Source organism: Micropterus salmoides, unplaced genomic scaffold (assembly GCF_014851395.1).
Source record: "Micropterus salmoides isolate LMB-PRFRI ecotype aquatic unplaced genomic scaffold, ASM1485139v1 Ms_hic_scaffold_630, whole genome shotgun sequence".
Lineage (NCBI taxonomy): Eukaryota > Metazoa > Chordata > Actinopteri > Centrarchiformes > Centrarchidae > Micropterus > Micropterus salmoides.
The window spans coordinates 17,089-39,099 of NW_024044383.1; the positions used below are offsets into that span (position 1 = coordinate 17,089).

A 22,011-nucleotide genomic window follows, 5' to 3' on the forward strand; every position below is an offset into this window, starting at 1 on the left:
GGGAGGTGGGCGCTGGAAGCAACCAGCGGGGGTTATCGCTTCTCGGCCTTTTGGCTAAGATCAAGTGTAGTATCTGTTCTTATCAGTTTAATATCTGATATGTCCCCTATAAGGGGGCAACATATTAAATGGATTTTTAGCACCGGGAGCTGAGACGAGGGGCTTGCTCCGTCCACTCCACGCATCGACCCGGTATTGCAGTGCCTCCGGGGGCGGTGCACCCTTCTCCTGCCTTGTGTAAAACCAAAATACTGACCCAAACGCAGAGGTTCGTCGCTCTGCCGGACGCCGGCCCGAAAAAGGCGCCAGTCGAGGGGGGGCGGCCAGCTGAAGCCTCGAAGAAGGCAGCGAGATTTGCACTTTATGATTGGCAGACGACGAGGGGATATTTGGGACCGGCATGGCTGTTAAATGTGCCCTGCACTTCCCCTCCCTTTCTCCCACTCGTCATCGAGAGCCCGAGTATTTCGGATGCTCGGTAGCCTGTGTCCAAAAGCCAGGCCTTCATTTCTCCGATTGGATAGAGCCTCTCAGAAGGTGGGGAGGGGACACTGCGGCGCCTCCGTAGGCCCGGCACGGTTGGCCAACACGGTGGAGGAACCGCAGCGTAGAAAGGATACAAGAAACTAAAACACCTCAAATGAAGCAAGAAAACCTGCTACAACTGCTAAATCGGTGAATAAAACACACTTACCTTCTCGTCTTTGGTCTGGTCAAGGTGGCAGTCCGGCAGAGGACAGGTAGGCAGTCCTCGGGACCAATGAATTCCTTGTTGCAAAAGTTTTTCAGCTACGGCAAAGTTGAAATTTTATTCACAAGGAATGAGGTGAATCTCCTCCCAGAAAAGCTGGTGACACAAAACGAAGCCCCAAACCGGCAAAGGTTTTAACCAGAAAGAGGAGGCCATTGCAGTCTTGGCCAAAAGGCCGAGAAGCGATCGGCCACATTTCCCCTCCCTTTCTCTCACTCGTCATCGAGAGGCTACAAGAGCCCGAGTCGTTCGGTAGCCTCTGTCCAAAAGCCAGGCCTTCGTCTCTCCGCAGCCCGATTGGATAGAGCCTGCCATGACCTGGGGAGGGGTAGGGGAACGGGCGTGGCCTGGTACTTGGGACTCGAGAGGCAGAGTGAGGCTTACCGTGAGGGTAGTGGCCGGGACGACTAGGCTCGTCGGCGGCTCTGGAGGAGGGGCCCGTACTTACTCGGGTTTCTCTTCATAACGTACAAGTCTTTCGCCTTTTACTAAAGACTTCCGTGGAGAGGGACGCCAATGAGTTAAAACTATTTTTGGCAGGCTCTGCCGTGTGGCCGAGCCTCGTGCGTTTGTGAAAAGGAAATAAAACGCCGCCCCCGGCAAGGTTGAGCGGTGCGACGAGGCGCGCTCGGGAGGAGGTGCTGAGACTCAGCCGTTGTTATGCGCAGTTGAAACCACTGCGCCACGGCAGGGGGAGAACTGCTCCGGGAGGTGGGCGCTGGAAGCAACCAGCGGGGGTTATCGCTTCTCGGCCTTTTGGCTAAGACTGCGATCGCCTCCTGTGTCTGGATAAAACTTTTGCCTGTTTGTGGCGAAGTGTTACCAGGTTTTTGGGAGGATACTCACATTATTCCTTGTGAAGAAAATTTCAACTTTGTTGTAGTTGAAATTGTTTCACACAAAGGAATTCATTGGTTCAGAGGACTGCTTACCTGTACTCTGCCGGAATAACATCTCGACCAGGCCAAACAAGACAAGGTAAGTGTGTTTTATTCACCTTTCTAACATTTTTAGTAGATTTTATTGCTCTTTTTAGAGCATTCTTTTACCTTATTTTAGTTGACTTGGTTTTAGACTGTTTTAGGTGTTTTAGCTTCTTTTTTACCACTTTTACGTTGTGGTGCCTCCACCATGGCGGCCAACCATGCCGGCATGAGGAGGCACCACAGTGTCAGATTTACATTCAAAGAAAAAGATGGGAAAACCCTTGTTATGTCAAGGCTTGACTTCTCAAGGAAAATGATCCAGAACATTTTGAAATTCTCCCCGCAGGATATAAATTGTATTTTGACTCTGCCATTTGGAAAAGGTTTCGATGTGAGTTTTGTCTCTGCTGCCGTGTTCAGAGATTTCTGGACACGCTTCGAAAATGAAAAACCCCAGTTTACTGCATTTAATGTTGAGAAACTGACTGATAATGCCGCTAAAACGGTAATTGTCAGAATGTTCAATGAGACTGTGAATGCAGATGACATTTGTTTGTGGCTGGGCAGATTTTGCACTGTTAAAGGCCAGGCTACCAAAGTGAGAGATGAGGATGGCATCTGGAATTGCGCTTGGAGGGTCCCCATCCAACAATGGCAAGACCCTCAAGGCTTCCAGGGCCTGAAACATCTGCCATCCATGATAGTTCTGGGAAACAACAGGGGCTACATTCATTACCAGGGCCAGCCCAAACTCTGCCGCAAGTGTGGTGAGAATGGGCACCTGGCAGAAGCGTGCCAGCAGATCATTTGTGGTAAATGTAGAGAAATTGGGCATACTTTCGAGGAATGCACCAATGGCAGAAAGTGCAATCTTTGTGGAGAAACAAACCACCTCTTCAGAGATTGCCCTAAGTCGTTTGCCAACAAATTAAAGGCAGCAAAGGCACAAAATGGCGGACAAGACGAAGCAGTTAGAGAGCTAATTGAAGAGGCTGGGCTGGAGAATTCAAATCTCCCGCCAAATCCTGTGATTGGAGGAGAAGGACCAGTAGAGGCGGGAGAAGGGGAGGGGCCTGCAGCTGCCCCACAAGTGGAGAACAGGGAAGAAGCAGTGGCAGTGCAGGCAGAAGGCGGAGCTAGCTCAGTGACTGGCTCAGAACAAAAATTTGGCCAGTCACAGAGTGATAGCGAGGATGTCCCCCTCCCCAATGCCCAGCCGGCCAAGAGACTAATTTCAGAATTGTCTTCTGAGTCTCCTGGAGCCTCGGAAAAGAGGGGAAGAGCTGAGAGCTACTCAGACAGTTCATCTGTGGAGGAGCCCAGAGTCTTCCCCTCCAATTCGCCTAATGAAGTCTCTTTTTTAACTATAGCTCTGCAATCAACCCCTAAGGACTCAAAGCTCAATGCACCCTGCGTCAGAGGCCAACTCCTAGAGTCCGAAAGGGAAATGGAGCTCAACCCCGTCATCTCTCACCCATGAGAATGAAGGAAGAGCTCCATTCACAAGAAATCCACTAACTGCTGTTTTTAAACATTTGAAATCCCCCTTTTTTTTAGTCTTTTAAGATGTCATACCTGCAAATTTTAACCATACTCATGACACTCACCTTCTCAACTATCAATGTGAGGAGTGTGAAGTCGAGAGTTAGAGCCCAGATTGTTTTATCCTTTCTTAACTCTTTTAAGTCTGACGTGTTTTTAATACAGGAATGCGGCCTACCATTTTTAAAACACTACAGAGAATGGGAGGAGTTATGGCCACAAACGTCGATATGGAGCGGCTCAAATGAAAACAAAAATGATGGAGTGGCCATTTTAATAAAAAACCCTCTAGTCTGGTGAAGGGCAGCACTGTGGTGAGAGATGGTCGGGCACTTTTAACACACTTGACTTTTATGGGGAAGGATTTTAACGTCTTAAATATTTATGGCTTTAATGACAAGAACGACAGGTATGACCTTTTAGAAGACCTGCAGCCCCACATGCTAGGCAGGGCACCTTTAGTTGTAGGGGGGGATTTTAATTGTATTTTAAGCAGGAACGACAGGAGAAGAATAGGGGACGATTTTAAAGTGGACAAGACTTCAGTTTTACTTCAAAGCATATGCAGTGATTTTAGACTTGTGGACTGTTTTAAAACCATGCATCCCAGAGAGGAGGGCTTCACCTGGTTCAGTAGTGATGGCACCCGAGCCTCTCGCATAGACTACATTTTATCACGTGATTGCCCACCAACCGATGCTAGATTGGAACCTGTTTTCTTTTCTGATCACGCAATTCTTTCCTGCACCCTTTCACTCTCTTCCGGTGTGACGGCAGGAAGTGGTCTGTGGAAGCTCAATTGCTCCCTGTTAGAAGACAGGGAGCTAGTTAGGCTGTACAGGGAGCAATACCGAGAGTGGCAGACCCTTCAAGACTTTTACGATACACGTGCACAGTGGTGGGAAATGGTGAAGGGAAAGACAAAGACGTTTTACAGACAGGCAGGGAAAAGAAAGAAAAAGAGGGACAACAGACGCATGTTGGGACTGCAGAAACGGCTTCAGAGGTATTTTAAACTAATCCAACATGGAATGGATTTTAATGAAGAGATAAAACAAATTAAAACAGAGATGTCGGTTTTAGCAGAAATTAATAGCAAAGGTGTGATTTTAAGAAGCAAGGAAAGGGAAATAGAGGAAGGAGAGAAGTGCACAAGATATTTTTTTAAGAAAATCGTAAATAAAGGGGGGGCCATGTTGAGACTTAAAAAAGAAAACGGGTGCACAGCTGACACAACAGAGGAAATCAAAGAAACTGTCGAACATTTTTACCGTGAACTGTACGCATACAAAACTGTTAACGGGGACACCATGACCGAAGTTTTAAAATCCATTGACCAAGCAACAAACGACAACGTGCTTTTAACCCAAGATTTTACGATACCGGAATTAAACAAATGCATCAAATCTTTTAAGACAGGGAAGTCGCCGGGAGAAGACGGGCTTCCCTTGGAATTTTATCTGACATTTTGGGACATTTTAGCACCAGACTTGCTTGCTGTTTTTATGGATTTTGAACAAATGGACCGACTTCCTGACAGCTTTAGAGCAGGGATAGTGACTCTCCTTCACAAAGACAAAGACAAGACGGACTTGAAAAATTGGAGACCTATCACACTCTTAAATTTTGACTGTAAACTTTTTAGTAAACTTTTAGCCTCACGCATGTCCTTGTTTTTAGAAGATCTGATTCACCCGGATCAAGCCTGTGCCGTCCCGGGGAGGAAGATCACCGACAGCCTCGTACTGATCCGAGATACCATCTGTTACGCGAGAGACAGAAACATTCGGCTAGTAGTCCTGAATTTAGATTTTGAGAAAGCCTTTGATCGGGTCTCGCACCAGTACCTTTTCCAGGTACTGCAAAAAATGGGGTTCCCGAGAAGGTTTATAGCCTGGGTGGGACTGCTGTACCGGGAGATCAACAGCAAATTCATTGTTAACGGGCATCTGACAAGAGCAGTGGATATAAACTGCGGTGTCCGTCAGGGTTGTCCGTTATCTGCCCTCCTCTACGTTATCTGTATAGAACCACTGGCACAGACCTTGAGAAGGGACCAACGAATCCATGGGGTAGGAGTCCCAGGGAGCGGGGGACTCGAGACAAAATGTATTTTATATATGGACGACATCAACATTTTATGCACTGACCTTTTATCTGTCAACAGGACGCTGGACTTGACTGACTGGTTCGGACAGGCCTCTGGGTCAAAGCTGAACAGAAGCAAGACCCAAGCCCATTTTTATGGACCGTGGACAGCGACTGAGACGACAGGACTCCCCCTGACTGTGACCCAGACTGACCAAAAAATACTTGGGATCAGGTTTGATAGGGAGGGGGAGGGGAAAACAATTGGGCAGACATAGTAGGGAAAGTCAGGCAGAGACTAGGGTACTGGACACTTAGAGGACTGACTTTAGAAGGAAAGGTTTTAATCATCAAAGCAGTGATTTTACCTTTGCTTTTACTCATCAGTTCTGTTTTTATCCCGCCTAGGAGAGTGATCTTAGACCTGGAACGAGCCATCTTTTATTTTTTGTGGGGCTCCAAGTGGGAAAGACTGAGACGAAGCGTGATGAAGAAGCCAAAGGAGAAAGGAGGAAAAGGAGTGCCAGACCTGCACTTGTTCCTAGGAAGCAGATACACAGCACTACACATGGCAACCGCCACAGCCCCATCCAGAAACCCCAAGACCGCAGCAATGACACGGTTCTGGATGGGGTCCTACCTCAGAAAACTTAAGATCTTACCCACAAGTCTCAAAGTACCAGTGTCTTTTAACCTGCCACCAGCCTATGCTTTTATCCAGTCATTTTTAAGGCATTTTAACCTTGAGCAGGAGGAGTTGCAGGTTTTAACCACTCACCGCTCTCTCATTTCTGTTGTGCAGGAGCGGGAACCAGTGAGTCCAGTGCGCGGGCTTGCATTCGGCGAGCCCTCAACAGTTTGGCGCAACGTGAACCATCCAGCTCTTCCAAACAGACTCCGGGACCTGTCATGGATGGTGGCTCATGAGATCCTCCCAGTCAGGTCCGTAATGCACTCCCGGGGCATGTCGGCGCACTCAACTTGCCCCCGACCAGGTTGTGGCGCGCCTGAGTCGGTAAGGCATCTGCTCTGGGAGTGCAGCGCTGCCGTAGAACAGTGGGCAACGGCCGGCTCCTTGCAATTCCCGTACTTGCCAGCAAGGGAGGTCCTCACACCACAGCTGGTGCTGTACGGGGTGAGCCAAGGAAATCAGATACCAGCACGTACATTTGCCAAACAGTGGCTCACCCTAGCCGCCATCAAAGACGCCATATGGACCTCCAGAAACTTGCTGGCAAGAAAGCACATGCAGATCCCCCCCGTGGCTGTGATCCGGATGGCCGCAGCAACGGCCCAAACGGCCAGAGCTGCAGGCGGCGGGCCTAGGACACAGCCACAAAGAAGAATCGCCTCTGTGCCCATTCGGACGGAGGAGCCGGAGCCACACAAGGAAAGTTCAAGGCAGCGGCGGCCTGACCCTCCGGGTGAGGTTGGTGGGAAGGAGCTACAGGGTGAGGGTCTCCTCTGAGCGCCTGCACAAGATCCCGAGAGTCCAAATCTGTTTGGGGGAGCTGAATGAGTTCCCCTTTGATAGGGACTCACTACACTCCTGCACAACAGTGGACTTGGAGAAGAGCTTTTATTATCCATTTATTTTTTGTGAGTTTTATTTTAACAAATGCACTCCGCTTTGAAGACTTTTAACAGACACTCACAGACATGGACAAGCTGAAAACCATTTTATACCTTTAATTTATGACGTTATCTGTAATGCATTTTAAACACTTTTTTTAAATGTTGTTTTACAGAGAACATTTATCTATTTATTGACATGTTGTATTTTAAAAGGTAACTTGGAATTGACATATTATGAATCATGTTTGAATTGAGTGTCAATAAAATTTTTCTCAAAAGAAAAAAAATCTGTTCTTATCAGTTTAATATCTGATATGTCCCCTATAAGGGGGCAACATATTAAATGGATTTTTAGCACCGGGAGCTGAGACGAGGGGCTTGCTCCGTCCACTCCACGCATCGACCCGGTATTGCAGTGCCTCCGGGGGCGGTGCACCCTTCTCCTGCCTTGTGTAAAACCAAAATACTGACCCAAACGCAGAGGTTCGTCGCTCTGCCGGACGCCGGCCCGAAAAAGGCGCCAGTCGAGGGGGGGCGGCCAGCTGAAGCCTCGAAGAAGGCAGCGAGATTTGCACTTTATGATTGGCAGACGACGAGGGGATATTTGGGACCGGCATGGCTGTTAAATGTGCCCTGCACTTCCCCTCCCTTTCTCCCACTCGTCATCGAGAGCCCGAGTATTTCGGATGCTCGGTAGCCTGTGTCCAAAAGCCAGGCCTTCATTTCTCCGATTGGATAGAGCCTCTCAGAAGGTGGGGAGGGGACACTGCGGCGCCTCCGTAGGCCCGGCACGGTTGGCCAACACGGTGGAGGAACCGCAGCGTAGAAAGGATACAAGAAACTAAAACACCTCAAATGAAGCAAGAAAACCTGCTACAACTGCTAAATCGGTGAATAAAACACACTTACCTTCTCGTCTTTGGTCTGGTCAAGGTGGCAGTCCGGCAGAGGACAGGTAGGCAGTCCTCGGGACCAATGAATTCCTTGTTGCAAAAGTTTTTCAGCTACGGCAAAGTTGAAATTTTATTCACAAGGAATGAGGTGAATCTCCTCCCAGAAAAGCTGGTGACACAAAACGAAGCCCCAAACCGGCAAAGGTTTTAACCAGAAAGAGGAGGCCATTGCAGTCTTGGCCAAAAGGCCGAGAAGCGATCGGCCACATTTCCCCTCCCTTTCTCTCACTCGTCATCGAGAGGCTACAAGAGCCCGAGTCGTTCGGTAGCCTCTGTCCAAAAGCCAGGCCTTCGTCTCTCCGCAGCCCGATTGGATAGAGCCTGCCATGACCTGGGGAGGGGTAGGGGAACGGGCGTGGCCTGGTACTTGGGACTCGAGAGGCAGAGTGAGGCTTACCGTGAGGGTAGTGGCCGGGACGACTAGGCTCGTCGGCGGCTCTGGAGGAGGGGCCCGTACTTACTCGGGTTTCTCTTCATAACGTACAAGTCTTTCGCCTTTTACTAAAGACTTCCGTGGAGAGGGACGCCAATGAGTTAAAACTATTTTTGGCAGGCTCTGCCGTGTGGCCGAGCCTCGTGCGTTTGTGAAAAGGAAATAAAACGCCGCCCCCGGCAAGGTTGAGCGGTGCGACGAGGCGCGCTCGGGAGGAGGTGCTGAGACTCAGCCGTTGTTATGCGCAGTTGAAACCACTGCGCCACGGCAGGGGGAGAACTGCTCCGGGAGGTGGGCGCTGGAAGCAACCAGCGGGGGTTATCGCTTCTCGGCCTTTTGGCTAAGACTGCGATCGCCTCCTGTGTCTGGATAAAACTTTTGCCTGTTTGTGGCGAAGTGTTACCAGGTTTTTGGGAGGATACTCACATTATTCCTTGTGAATAAAATTTCAACTTTGTTGTAGTTGAAATTGTTTCACACAAAGGAATTCATTGGTTCAGAGGACTGCTTACCTGTACTCTGCCGGAATAACATCTCGACCAGGCCAAACAAGACAAGGTAAGTGTGTTTTATTCACCTTTCTAACATTTTTAGTAGATTTTATTGCTCTTTTTAGAGCATTCTTTTACCTTATTTTAGTTGACTTGGTTTTAGACTTTTTAGGTGTTTTAGCTTCTTTTACCACTTTTACGTTGTGGTGCCTCCACCATGGCGGCCAACCATGCCGGCATGAGGAGGCACCACAGTGTCAGATTTACATTCAAAGAAAAAGATGGGAAAACCCTTGTTATGTCAAGGCTGACTTCTCAAGGAAAATGATCCAGAACATTTTGAAATTCTCCCCGCAGGATATAAATTGTATTTTGACTCTGCCATTTGGAAAAGGTTTCGATGTGAGTTTTGTCTCTGCTGCCGTGTTCAGAGATTTCTGGACACGCTTCGAAAATGAAAAACCCCAGTTTACTGCATTTAATGTTGAGAAACTGACTGATAATGCCGCTAAAACGGTAATTGTCAGAATGTTCAATGAGACTGTGAATGCAGATGACATTTGTTTGTGGCTGGGCAGATTTTGCACTGTTAAAGGCCAGGCTACCAAAGTGAGAGATGAGGATGGCATCTGGAATTGCGCTTGGAGGGTCCCCATCCAACAATGGCAAGACCCTCAAGGCTTCCAGGGCCTGAAACATCTGCCATCCATGATAGTTCTGGGAAACAACAGGGGCTACATTCATTACCAGGGCCAGCCCAAACTCTGCCGCAAGTGTGGTGAGAATGGGCACCTGGCAGAAGCGTGCCAGCAGATCATTTGTGGTAAATGTAGAGAAATTGGGCATACTTTCGAGGAATGCACCAATGGCAGAAAGTGCAATCTTTGTGGAGAAACAAACCACCTCTTCAGAGATTGCCCTAAGTCGTTTGCCAACAAATTAAAGGCAGCAAAGGCACAAAATGGCGGACAAGACGAAGCAGTTAGAGAGCTAATTGAAGAGGCTGGGCTGGAGAATTCAAATCTCCCGCCAAATCCTGTGATTGGAGGAGAAGGACCAGTAGAGGCGGGAGAAGGGGAGGGGCCTGCAGCTGCCCCACAAGTGGAGAACAGGGAAGAAGCAGTGGCAGTGCAGGCAGAAGGCGGAGCTAGCTCAGTGACTGGCTCAGAACAAAAATTTGGCCAGTCACAGAGTGATAGCGAGGATGTCCCCCTCCCCAATGCCCAGCCGGCCAAGAGACTAATTTCAGAATTGTCTTCTGAGTCTCCTGGAGCCTCGGAAAAGAGGGGAAGAGCTGAGAGCTACTCAGACAGTTCATCTGTGGAGGAGCCCAGAGTCTTCCCCTCCAATTCGCCTAATGAAGTCTCTTTTTTAACTATAGCTCTGCAATCAACCCCTAAGGACTCAAAGCTCAATGCACCCTGCGTCAGAGGCCAACTCCTAGAGTCCGAAAGGGAAATGGAGCTCAACCCCGTCATCTCTCACCCATGAGAATGAAGGAAGAGCTCCATTCACAAGAAATCCACTAACTGCTGTTTTTAAACATTTGAAATCCCCCTTTTTTTTTAGTCTTTTAAGATGTCATACCTGCAAATTTTAACCATACTCATGACACTCACCTTCTCAACTATCAATGTGAGGAGTGTGAAGTCGAGAGTTAGAGCCCAGATTGTTTTATCCTTTCTTAACTCTTTTAAGTCTGACGTGTTTTTAATACAGGAATGCGGCCTACCATTTTTAAAACACTACAGAGAATGGGAGGAGTTATGGCCACAAACGTCGATATGGAGCGGCTCAAATGAAAACAAAAATGATGGAGTGGCCATTTTAATAAAAAACCCTCTAGTCTGGTGAAGGGCAGCACTGTGGTGAGAGATGGTCGGGCACTTTTAACACACTTGACTTTTATGGGGAAGGATTTTAACGTCTTAAATATTTATGGCTTTAATGACAAGAACGACAGGTATGACCTTTTAGAAGACCTGCAGCCCCACATGCTAGGCAGGGCACCTTTAGTTGTAGGGGGGGATTTTAATTGTATTTTAAGCAGGAACGACAGGAGAAGAATAGGGGACGATTTTAAAGTGGACAAGACTTCAGTTTTACTTCAAAGCATATGCAGTGATTTTAGACTTGTGGACTGTTTTAAAACCATGCATCCCAGAGAGGAGGGCTTCACCTGGTTCAGTAGTGATGGCACCCGAGCCTCTCGCATAGACTACATTTTATCACGTGATTGCCCACCAACCGATGCTAGATTGGAACCTGTTTTCTTTTCTGATCACGCAATTCTTTCCTGCACCCTTTCACTCTCTTCCGGTGTGACGGCAGGAAGTGGTCTGTGGAAGCTCAATTGCTCCCTGTTAGAAGACAGGGAGCTAGTTAGGCTGTACAGGGAGCAATACCGAGAGTGGCAGACCCTTCAAGACTTTTACGATACACGTGCACAGTGGTGGGAAATGGTGAAGGGAAAGACAAAGACGTTTTACAGACAGGCAGGGAAAAGAAAGAAAAAGAGGGACAACAGACGCATGTTGGGACTGCAGAAACGGCTTCAGAGGTATTTTAAACTAATCCAACATGGAATGGATTTTAATGAAGAGATAAAACAAATTAAAACAGAGATGTCGGTTTTAGCAGAAATTAATAGCAAAGGTGTGATTTTAAGAAGCAAGGAAAGGGAAATAGAGGAAGGAGAGAAGTGCACAAGATATTTTTTTAAGAAAATCGTAAATAAAGGGGGGGCCATGTTGAGACTTAAAAAAGAAAACGGGTGCACAGCTGACACAACAGAGGAAATCAAAGAAACTGTCGAACATTTTTACCGTGAACTGTACGCATACAAAACTGTTAACGGGGACACCATGACGAAGTTTTAAAATCCATTGACCAAGCAACAAACGACAACGTGCTTTTAACCCAAGATTTTACGATACCGGAATTAAACAAATGCATCAAATCTTTTAAGACAGGGAAGTCGCCGGGAGAAGACGGGCTTCCCTTGGAATTTTATCTGACATTTTGGGACATTTTAGCACCAGACTTGCTTGCTGTTTTTATGGATTTTGAACAAATGGACCGACTTCCTGACAGCTTTAGAGCAGGGATAGTGACTCTCCTTCACAAAGACAAAGACAAGACGGACTTGAAAAATTGGAGACCTATCACACTCTTAAATTTTGACTGTAAACTTTTTAGTAAACTTTTAGCCTCACGCATGTCCTTGTTTTTAGAAGATCTGATTCACCCGGATCAAGCCTGTGCCGTCCCGGGGAGGAAGATCACCGACAGCCTCGTACTGATCCGAGATACCATCTGTTACGCGAGAGACAGAAACATTCGGCTAGTAGTCCTGAATTTAGATTTTGAGAAAGCCTTTGATCGGGTCTCGCACCAGTACCTTTTCCAGGTACTGCAAAAAATGGGGTTCCCGAGAAGGTTTATAGCCTGGGTGGGACTGCTGTACCGGGAGATCAACAGCAAATTCATTGTTAACGGGCATCTGACAAGAGCAGTGGATATAAACTGCGGTGTCCGTCAGGGTTGTCCGTTATCTGCCCTCCTCTACGTTATCTGTATAGAACCACTGGCACAGACCTTGAGAAGGGACCAACGAATCCATGGGGTAGGAGTCCCAGGGAGCGGGGGACTCGAGACAAAATGTATTTTATATATGGACGACATCAACATTTTATGCACTGACCTTTTATCTGTCAACAGGACGCTGGACTTGACTGACTGGTTCGGACAGGCCTCTGGGTCAAAGCTGAACAGAAGCAAGACCCAAGCCCATTTTTATGGACCGTGGACAGCGACTGAGACGACAGGACTCCCCCTGACTGTGACCCAGACTGACCAAAAAATACTTGGGATCAGGTTTGATAGGGAGGGGGAGGGGAAAACAAATTGGGCAGACATAGTAGGGAAAGTCAGGCAGAGACTAGGGTACTGGACACTTAGAGGACTGACTTTAGAAGGAAAGGTTTTAATCATCAAAGCAGTGATTTTACCTTTGCTTTTACTCATCAGTTCTGTTTTTATCCCGCCTAGGAGAGTGATCTTAGACCTGGAACGAGCCATCTTTTATTTTTTGTGGGGCTCCAAGTGGGAAAGACTGAGACGAAGCGTGATGAAGAAGCCAAAGGAGAAAGGAGGAAAAGGAGTGCCAGACCTGCACTTGTTCCTAGGAAGCAGATACACAGCACTACACATCGCAACCGCCACAGCCCCATCCAGAAACCCCAAGACCGCAGCAATGACACGGTTCTGGATGGGGTCCTACCTCAGAAAACTTAAGATCTTACCCACAAGTCTCAAAGTACCAGTGTCTTTTAACCTGCCACCAGCCTATGCTTTTATCCAGTCATTTTTAAGGCATTTTAACCTTGAGCAGGAGGAGTTGCAGGTTTTAACCACTCACCGCTCTCTCATTTCTGTTGTGCAGGAGCGGGAACCAGTGAGTCCAGTGCGCGGGCTTGCATTCGGCGAGCCCTCAACAGTTTGGCGCAACGTGAACCATCCAGCTCTTCCAAACAGACTCCGGGACCTGTCATGGATGGTGGCTCATGAGATCCTCCCAGTCAGGTCCGTAATGCACTCCCGGGGCATGTCGGCGCACTCAACTTGCCCCCGACCAGGTTGTGGCGCGCCTGAGTCGGTAAGGCATCTGCTCTGGGAGTGCAGCGCTGCCGTAGAACAGTGGGCAACGGCCGGCTCCTTGCAATTCCCGTACTTGCCAGCAAGGGAGGTCCTCACACCACAGCTGGTGCTGTACGGGGTGAGCCAAGGAAATCAGATACCAGCACGTACATTTGCCAAACAGTGGCTCACCCTAGCCGCCATCAAAGACGCCATATGGACCTCCAGAAACTTGCTGGCAAGAAAGCACATGCAGATCCCCCCCGTGGCTGTGATCCGGATGGCCGCAGCAACGGCCCAAACGGCCAGAGCTGCAGGCGGCGGGCCTAGGACACAGCCACAAAGAAGAATCGCCTCTGTGCCCATTCGGACGGAGGAGCCGGAGCCACACAAGGAAAGTTCAAGGCAGCGGCGGCCTGACCCTCCGGGTGAGGTTGGTGGGAAGGAGCTACAGGGTGAGGGTCTCCTCTGAGCGCCTGCACAAGATCCCGAGAGTCCAAATCTGTTTGGGGGAGCTGAATGAGTTCCCCTTTGATAGGGACTCACTACACTCCTGCACAACAGTGGACTTGGAGAAGAGCTTTTATTATCCATTTATTTTTTGTGAGTTTTATTTTAACAAATGCACTCCGCTTTGAAGACTTTTAACAGACACTCACAGACATGGACAAGCTGAAAACCATTTTATACCTTTAATTTATGACGTTATCTGTAATGCATTTTAAACACTTTTTTTAAATGTTGTTTTACAGAGAACATTTATCTATTTATTGACATGTTGTATTTTAAAAGGTAACTTGGAATTGACATATTATGAATCATGTTTGAATTGAGTGTCAATAAAATTTTTCTCAAAAGAAAAAAATCTGTTCTTATCAGTTTAATATCTGATATGTCCCCTATAAGGGGGCAACATATTAAATGGATTTTTAGCACCGGGAGCTGAGACGAGGGGCTTGCTCCGTCCACTCCACGCATCGACCCGGTATTGCAGTGCCTCCGGGGGCGGTGCACCCTTCTCCTGCCTTGTGTAAAACCAAAATACTGACCCAAACGCAGAGGTTCGTCGCTCTGCCGGACGCCGGCCCGAAAAAGGCGCCAGTCGAGGGGGGGCGGCCAGCTGAAGCCTCGAAGAAGGCAGCGAGATTTGCACTTTATGATTGGCAGACGACGAGGGGATATTTGGGACCGGCATGGCTGTTAAATGTGCCCTGCACTTCCCCTCCCTTTCTCCCACTCGTCATCGAGAGCCCGAGTATTTCGGATGCTCGGTAGCCTGTGTCCAAAAGCCAGGCCTTCATTTCTCCGATTGGATAGAGCCTCTCAGAAGGTGGGGAGGGGACACTGCGGCGCCTCCGTAGGCCCGGCACGGTTGGCCAACACGGTGGAGGAACCGCAGCGTAGAAAGGATACAAGAAACTAAAACACCTCAAATGAAGCAAGAAAACCTGCTACAACTGCTAAATCGGTGAATAAAACACACTTACCTTCTCGTCTTTGGTCTGGTCAAGGTGGCAGTCCGGCAGAGGACAGGTAGGCAGTCCTCGGGACCAATGAATTCCTTGTTGCAAAAGTTTTTCAGCTACGGCAAAGTTGAAATTTTATTCACAAGGAATGAGGTGAATCTCCTCCCAGAAAAGCTGGTGACACAAAACGAAGCCCCAAACCGGCAAAGGTTTTAACCAGAAAGAGGAGGCCATTGCAGTCTTGGCCAAAAGGCCGAGAAGCGATCGGCCACATTTCCCCTCCCTTTCTCTCACTCGTCATCGAGAGGCTACAAGAGCCCGAGTCGTTCGGTAGCCTCTGTCCAAAAGCCAGGCCTTCGTCTCTCCGCAGCCCGATTGGATAGAGCCTGCCATGACCTGGGGAGGGGTAGGGGAACGGGCGTGGCCTGGTACTTGGGACTCGAGAGGCAGAGTGAGGCTTACCGTGAGGGTAGTGGCCGGGACGACTAGGCTCGTCGGCGGCTCTGGAGGAGGGGCCCGTACTTACTCGGGTTTCTCTTCATAACGTACAAGTCTTTCGCCTTTTACTAAAGACTTCCGTGGAGAGGGACGCCAATGAGTTAAAACTATTTTTGGCAGGCTCTGCCGTGTGGCCGAGCCTCGTGCGTTTGTGAAAAGGAAATAAAACGCCGCCCCCGGCAAGGTTGAGCGGTGCGACGAGGCGCGCTCGGGAGGAGGTGCTGAGACTCAGCCGTTGTTATGCGCAGTTGAAACCACTGCGCCACGGCAGGGGGAGAACTGCTCCGGGAGGTGGGCGCTGGAAGCAACCAGCGGGGGTTATCGCTTCTCGGCCTTTTGGCTAAGACTGCGATCGCCTCCTGTGTCTGGATAAAACTTTTGCCTGTTTGTGGCGAAGTGTTACCAGGTTTTTGGGAGGATACTCACATTATTCCTTGTGAATAAAATTTCAACTTTGTTGTAGTTGAAATTGTTTCACACAAAGGAATTCATTGGTTCAGAGGACTGCTTACCTGTACTCTGCCGGAATAACATCTCGACCAGGCCAAACAAGACAAGGTAAGTGTGTTTTATTCACCTTTCTAACATTTTTAGTAGATTTTATTGCTCTTTTTAGAGCATTCTTTTACCTTATTTTAGTTGACTTGGTTTTAGACTGTTTTAGGTGTTTTAGCTTCTTTTTTACCACTTTTACGTTGTGGTGCCTCCACCATGGCGGCCAACCATGCCGGCATGAGGAGGCACCACAGTGTCAGATTTACATTCAAAGAAAAAGATGGGAAAACCCTTGTTATGTCAAGGCTTGACTTCTCAAGGAAAATGATCCAGAACATTTTGAAATTCTCCCCGCAGGATATAAATTGTATTTTGACTCTGCCATTTGGAAAAGGTTTCGATGTGAGTTTTGTCTCTGCTGCCGTGTTCAGAGATTTCTGGACACGCTTCGAAAATGAAAAACCCCAGTTTACTGCATTTAATGTTGAGAAACTGACTGATAATGCCGCTAAAACGGTAATTGTCAGAATGTTCAATGAGACTGTGAATGCAGATGACATTTGTTTGTGGCTGGGCAGATTTTGCACTGTTAAAGGCCAGGCTACCAAAGTGAGAGATGAGGATGGCATCTGGAATTGCGCTTGGAGGGTCCCCATCCAACAATGGCAAGACCCTCAAGGCTTCCAGGGCCTGAAACATCTGCCATCCATGATAGTTCTGGGAAACAACAGGGGCTACATTCATTACCAGGGCCAGCCCAAACTCTGCCGCAAGTGTGGTGAGAATGGGCACCTGGCAGAAGCGTGCCAGCAGATCATTTGTGGTAAATGTAGAGAAATTGGGCATACTTTCGAGGAATGCACCAATGGCAGAAAGTGCAATCTTTGTGGAGAAACAAACCACCTCTTCAGAGATTGCCCTAAGTCGTTTGCCAACAAATTAAAGGCAGCAAAGGCACAAAATGGCGGACAAGACGAAGCAGTTAGAGAGCTAATTGAAGAGGCTGGGCTGGAGAATTCAAATCTCCCGCCAAATCCTGTGATTGGAGGAGAAGGACCAGTAGAGGCGGGAGAAGGGGAGGGGCCTGCAGCTGCCCCACAAGTGGAGAACAGGGAGAAGCAGTGGCAGTGCAGGCAGAAGGCGGAGCTAGCTCAGTGACTGGCTCAGAACAAAAATTTGGCCAGTCACAGAGTGATAGCGAGGATGTCCCCCTCCCCAATGCCCAGCCGGCCAAGAGACTAATTTCAGAATTGTCTTCTGAGTCTCCTGGAGCCTCGGAAAAGAGGGGAAGAGCTGAGAGCTACTCAGACAGTTCATCTGTGGAGGAGCCCAGAGTCTTCCCCTCCAATTCGCCTAATGAAGTCTCTTTTTTAACTATAGCTCTGCAATCAACCCCTAAGGACTCAAAGCTCAATGCACCCTGCGTCAGAGGCCAACTCCTAGAGTCCGAAAGGGAAATGGAGCTCAACCCCGTCATCTCTCACCCATGAGAATGAAGGAAGAGCTCCATTCACAAGAAATCCACTAACTGCTGTTTTTTAAACATTTGAAATCCCCCTTTTTTTTTAGTCTTTTAAGATGTCATACCTGCAAATTTTAACCATACTCATGACACTCACCTTCTCAACTATCAATGTGAGGAGTGTGAAGTCGAGAGTTAGAGCCCAGATTGTTTTATCCTTTCTTAACTCTTTTAAGTCTGACGTGTTTTTAATACAGGAATGCGGCCTACCATTTTTAAAACACTACAGAGAATGGGAGGAGTTATGGCCACAAACGTCGATATGGAGCGGCTCAAATGAAAACAAAAATGATGGAGTGGCCATTTTAATAAAAAACCCTCTAGTCTTGGTGAAGGGCAGCACTGTGGTGAGAGATGGTCGGGCACTTTTAACACACTTGACTTTTATGGGGAAGGATTTTAACGTCTTAAATATTTATGGCTTTAATGACAAGAACGACAGGTATGACCTTTTAGAAGACCTGCAGCCCCACATGCTAGGCAGGGCACCTTTAGTTGTAGGGGGGGATTTTAATTGTATTTTAAGCAGGAACGACAGGAGAAGAATAGGGGACGATTTTAAAGTGGACAAGACTTCAGTTTTACTTCAAAGCATATGCAGTGATTTTAGACTTGTGGACTGTTTTAAAACCATGCATCCCAGAGAGGAGGGCTTCACCTGGTTCAGTAGTGATGGCACCCGAGCCTCTCGCATAGACTACATTTTATCACGTGATTGCCCACCAACCGATGCTAGATTGGAACCTGTTTTCTTTTCTGATCACGCAATTCTTTCCTGCACCCTTTCACTCTCTTCCGGTGTGACGGCAGGAAGTGGTCTGTGGAAGCTCAATTGCTCCCTGTTAGAAGACAGGGAGCTAGTTAGGCTGTACAGGGAGCAATACCGAGAGTGGCAGACCCTTCAAGACTTTTACGATACACGTGCACAGTGGTGGGAAATGGTGAAGGGAAAGACAAAGACGTTTTACAGACAGGCAGGGAAAAGAAAGAAAAAGAGGGACAACAGACGCATGTTGGGACTGCAGAAACGGCTTCAGAGGTATTTTAAACTAATCCAACATGGAATGGATTTTAATGAAGAGATAAAACAAATTAAAACAGAGATGTCGGTTTTAGCAGAAATTAATAGCAAAGGTGTGATTTTAAGAAGCAAGGAAAGGGAAATAGAGGAAGGAGAGAAGTGCACAAGATATTTTTTTAAGAAAATCGTAAATAAAGGGGGGGCCATGTTGAGACTTAAAAAAGAAAACGGGTGCACAGCTGACACAACAGAGGAAATCAAAGAAACTGTCGAACATTTTTACCGTGAACTGTACGCATAAAAACTGTTAACGGGGACACCATGACCGAAGTTTTAAAATCCATTGACCAAGCAACAAACGACAACGTGCTTTTAACCCAAGATTTTACGATACCGGAATTAAACAAATGCATCAAATCTTTTAAGACAGGGAAGTCGCCGGGAGAAGACGGGCTTCCCTTGGAATTTTATCTGACATTTTGGGACATTTTAGCACCAGACTTGCTTGCTGTTTTTATGGATTTTGAACAAATGGACCGACTTCCTGACAGCTTTAGAGCAGGGATAGTGACTCTCCTTCACAAAGACAAAGACAAGACGGACTTGAAAAATTGGAGACCTATCACACTCTTAAATTTTGACTGTAAACTTTTTAGTAAACTTTAGCCTCACGCATGTCCTTGTTTTTAGAAGATCTGATTCACCCGGATCAAGCCTGTGCCGTCCCGGGGAGGAAGATCACCGACAGCCTCGTACTGATCCGAGATACCATCTGTTACGCGAGAGACAGAAACATTCGGCTAGTAGTCCTGAATTTAGATTTTGAGAAAGCCTTTGATCGGGTCTCGCACCAGTACCTTTTCCAGGTACTGCAAAAAATGGGGTTCCCGAGAAGGTTTATAGCCTGGGTGGGACTGCTGTACCGGGAGATCAACAGCAAATTCATTGTTAACGGGCATCTGACAAGAGCAGTGGATATAAACTGCGGTGTCCGTCAGGGTTGTCCGTTATCTGCCCTCCTCTACGTTATCTGTATAGAACCACTGGCACAGACCTTGAGAAGGGACCAACGAATCCATGGGGTAGGAGTCCCAGGGAGCGGGGGACTCGAGACAAAATGTATTTTATATATGGACGACATCAACATTTTATGCACTGACCTTTTATCTGTCAACAGGACGCTGGACTTGACTGACTGGTTCGGACAGGCCTCTGGGTCAAAGCTGAACAGAAGCAAGACCCAAGCCCATTTTTATGGACCGTGGACAGCGACTGAGACGACAGGACTCCCCCTGACTGTGACCCAGACTGACCAAAAAATACTTGGGATCAGGTTTGATAGGGAGGGGGAGGGGAAAACAAATTGGGCAGACATAGTAGGGAAAGTCAGGCAGAGACTAGGGTACTGGACACTTAGAGGACTGACTTTAGAAGGAAAGGTTTTAATCATCAAAGCAGTGATTTTACCTTTGCTTTTACTCATCAGTTCTGTTTTTATCCCGCCTAGGAGAGTGATCTTAGACCTGGAACGAGCCATCTTTTATTTTTTGTGGGGCTCCAAGTGGGAAAGACTGAGACGAAGCGTGATGAAGAAGCCAAAGGAGAAAGGAGGAAAAGGAGTGCCAGACCTGCACTTGTTCCTAGGAAGCAGATACACAGCACTACACATCGCAACCGCCACAGCCCCATCCAGAAACCCCAAGACCGCAGCAATGACACGGTTCTGGATGGGGTCCTACCTCAGAAAACTTAAGATCTTACCCACAAGTCTCAAAGTACCAGTGTCTTTTAACCTGCCACCAGCCTATGCTTTTATCCAGTCATTTTTAAGGCATTTTAACCTTGAGCAGGAGGAGTTGCAGGTTTTAACCACTCACCGCTCTCTCATTTCTGTTGTGCAGGAGCGGGAACCAGTGAGTCCAGTGCGCGGGCTTGCATTCGGCGAGCCCTCAACAGTTTGGCGCAACGTGAACCATCCAGCTCTTCCAAACAGACTCCGGGACCTGTCATGGATGGTGGCTCATGAGATCCTCCCAGTCAGGTCCGTAATGCACTCCCGGGGCATGTCGGCGCACTCAACTTGCCCCCGACCAGGTTGTGGCGCGCCTGAGTCGGTAAGGCATCTGCTCTGGGAGTGCAGCGCTGCCGTAGAACAGTGGGCAACGGCCGGCTCCTTGCAATTCCCGTACTTGCCAGCAAGGGAGGTCCTCACACCACAGCTGGTGCTGTACGGGGTGAGCCAAGGAAATCAGATACCAGCACGTACATTTGCCAAACAGTGGCTCACCCTAGCCGCCATCAAAGACGCCATATGGACCTCCAGAAACTTGCTGGCAAGAAAGCACATGCAGATCCCCCCGTGGCTGTGATCCGGATGGCCGCAGCAACGGTCCAAACGGCCAGAGCTGCAGGCGGCGGGCCTAGGACACAGCCACAAAGAAGAATCGCCTCTGTGCCCATTCGGACGGAGGAGCCGGAGCCACACAAGGAAAGTTCAAGGCAGCGGCGGCCTGACCCTCCGGGTGAGGTTGGTGGGAAGGAGCTACAGGGTGAGGGTCTCCTCTGAGCGCCTGCACAAGATCCCGAGAGTCCAAATCTGTTTGGGGGAGCTGAATGAGTTCCCCTTTGATAGGGACTCACTACACTCCTGCACAACAGTGGACTTGGAGAAGAGCTTTTATTATCCATTTTTTTTGTGAGTTTTATTTTAACAAATGCACTCCGCTTTGAAGACTTTTTAACAGACACTCACAGACATGGACAAGCTGAAAACCATTTTATACCTTTAATTTATGACGTTATCTGTAATGCATTTTAAACACTTTTTTTAAATGTTGTTTTACAGAGAACATTTATCTATTTATTGACATGTTGTATTTTAAAAGGTAACTTGGAATTGACATATTATGAATCATGTTTGAATTGAGTGTCAATAAAATTTTTCTCAAAAGAAAAAAAATCTGTTCTTATCAGTTTAATATCTGATATGTCCCCTATAAGGGGGCAACATATTAAATGGATTTTTAGCACCGGGAGCTGAGACGAGGGGCTTGCTCCGTCCACTCCACGCATCGACCCGGTATTGCAGTGCCTCCGGGGGCGGTGCACCCTTCTCCTGCCTTGTGTAAAACCAAAATACTGACCCAAACGCAGAGGTTCGTCGCTCTGCCGGACGCCGGCCCGAAAAAGGCGCCAGTCGAGGGGGGGCGGCCAGCTGAAGCCTCGAAGAAGGCAGCGAGATTTGCACTTTATGATTGGCAGACGACGAGGGGATATTTGGGACCGGCATGGCTGTTAAATGTGCCCTGCACTTCCCCTCCCTTTCTCCCACTCGTCATCGAGAGCCCGAGTATTTCGGATGCTCGGTAGCCTGTGTCCAAAAGCCAGGCCTTCATTTCTCCGATTGGATAGAGCCTCTCAGAAGGTGGGGAGGGGACACTGCGGCGCCTCCGTAGGCCCGGCACGGTTGGCCAACACGGTGGAGGAACCGCAGCGTAGAAAGGATACAAGAAACTAAAACACCTCAAATGAAGCAAGAAAACCTGCTACAACTGCTAAATCGGTGAATAAAACACACTTACCTTCTCGTCTTTGGTCTGGTCAAGGTGGCAG

General features: G+C 48.1%; 4 non-coding genes and 3 pseudogenes across 4 annotated transcripts; all 7 read left to right on the plus strand.

Annotated features, from left to right (window-relative positions):
* Positions 1–34: 34 nt before the first annotated feature.
* LOC119890968 lies at positions 35–226 on the plus strand. Its single transcript, XR_005442375.1, has one exon. It is a non-coding gene; the product is annotated as a U2 spliceosomal RNA (small nuclear RNA).
* Positions 227–1,195: 969 nt separating this feature from the next.
* On the plus strand, positions 1,196–1,308 carry LOC119890953. Its single transcript, XR_005442360.1, has one exon. It is a non-coding gene; the product is annotated as a U5 spliceosomal RNA (small nuclear RNA).
* Positions 1,309–7,146: 5,838 nt separating this feature from the next.
* Positions 7,147–7,323, plus strand: LOC119890942 (annotated as a pseudogene).
* Positions 7,324–8,292: 969 nt separating this feature from the next.
* LOC119890954 lies at positions 8,293–8,405 on the plus strand. Its single transcript, XR_005442361.1, has one exon. It is a non-coding gene; the product is annotated as a U5 spliceosomal RNA (small nuclear RNA).
* Positions 8,406–14,236: 5,831 nt separating this feature from the next.
* LOC119890938 lies at positions 14,237–14,416 on the plus strand (annotated as a pseudogene).
* Positions 14,417–15,385: 969 nt separating this feature from the next.
* LOC119890955 lies at positions 15,386–15,498 on the plus strand. The gene has a single exon (XR_005442362.1). It is a non-coding gene; the product is annotated as a U5 spliceosomal RNA (small nuclear RNA).
* A 5,837-nt stretch (positions 15,499–21,335) lies between these two features.
* On the plus strand, positions 21,336–21,512 carry LOC119890943 (annotated as a pseudogene).
* The last annotated feature ends 499 nt before the right edge of the window (positions 21,513–22,011 follow it).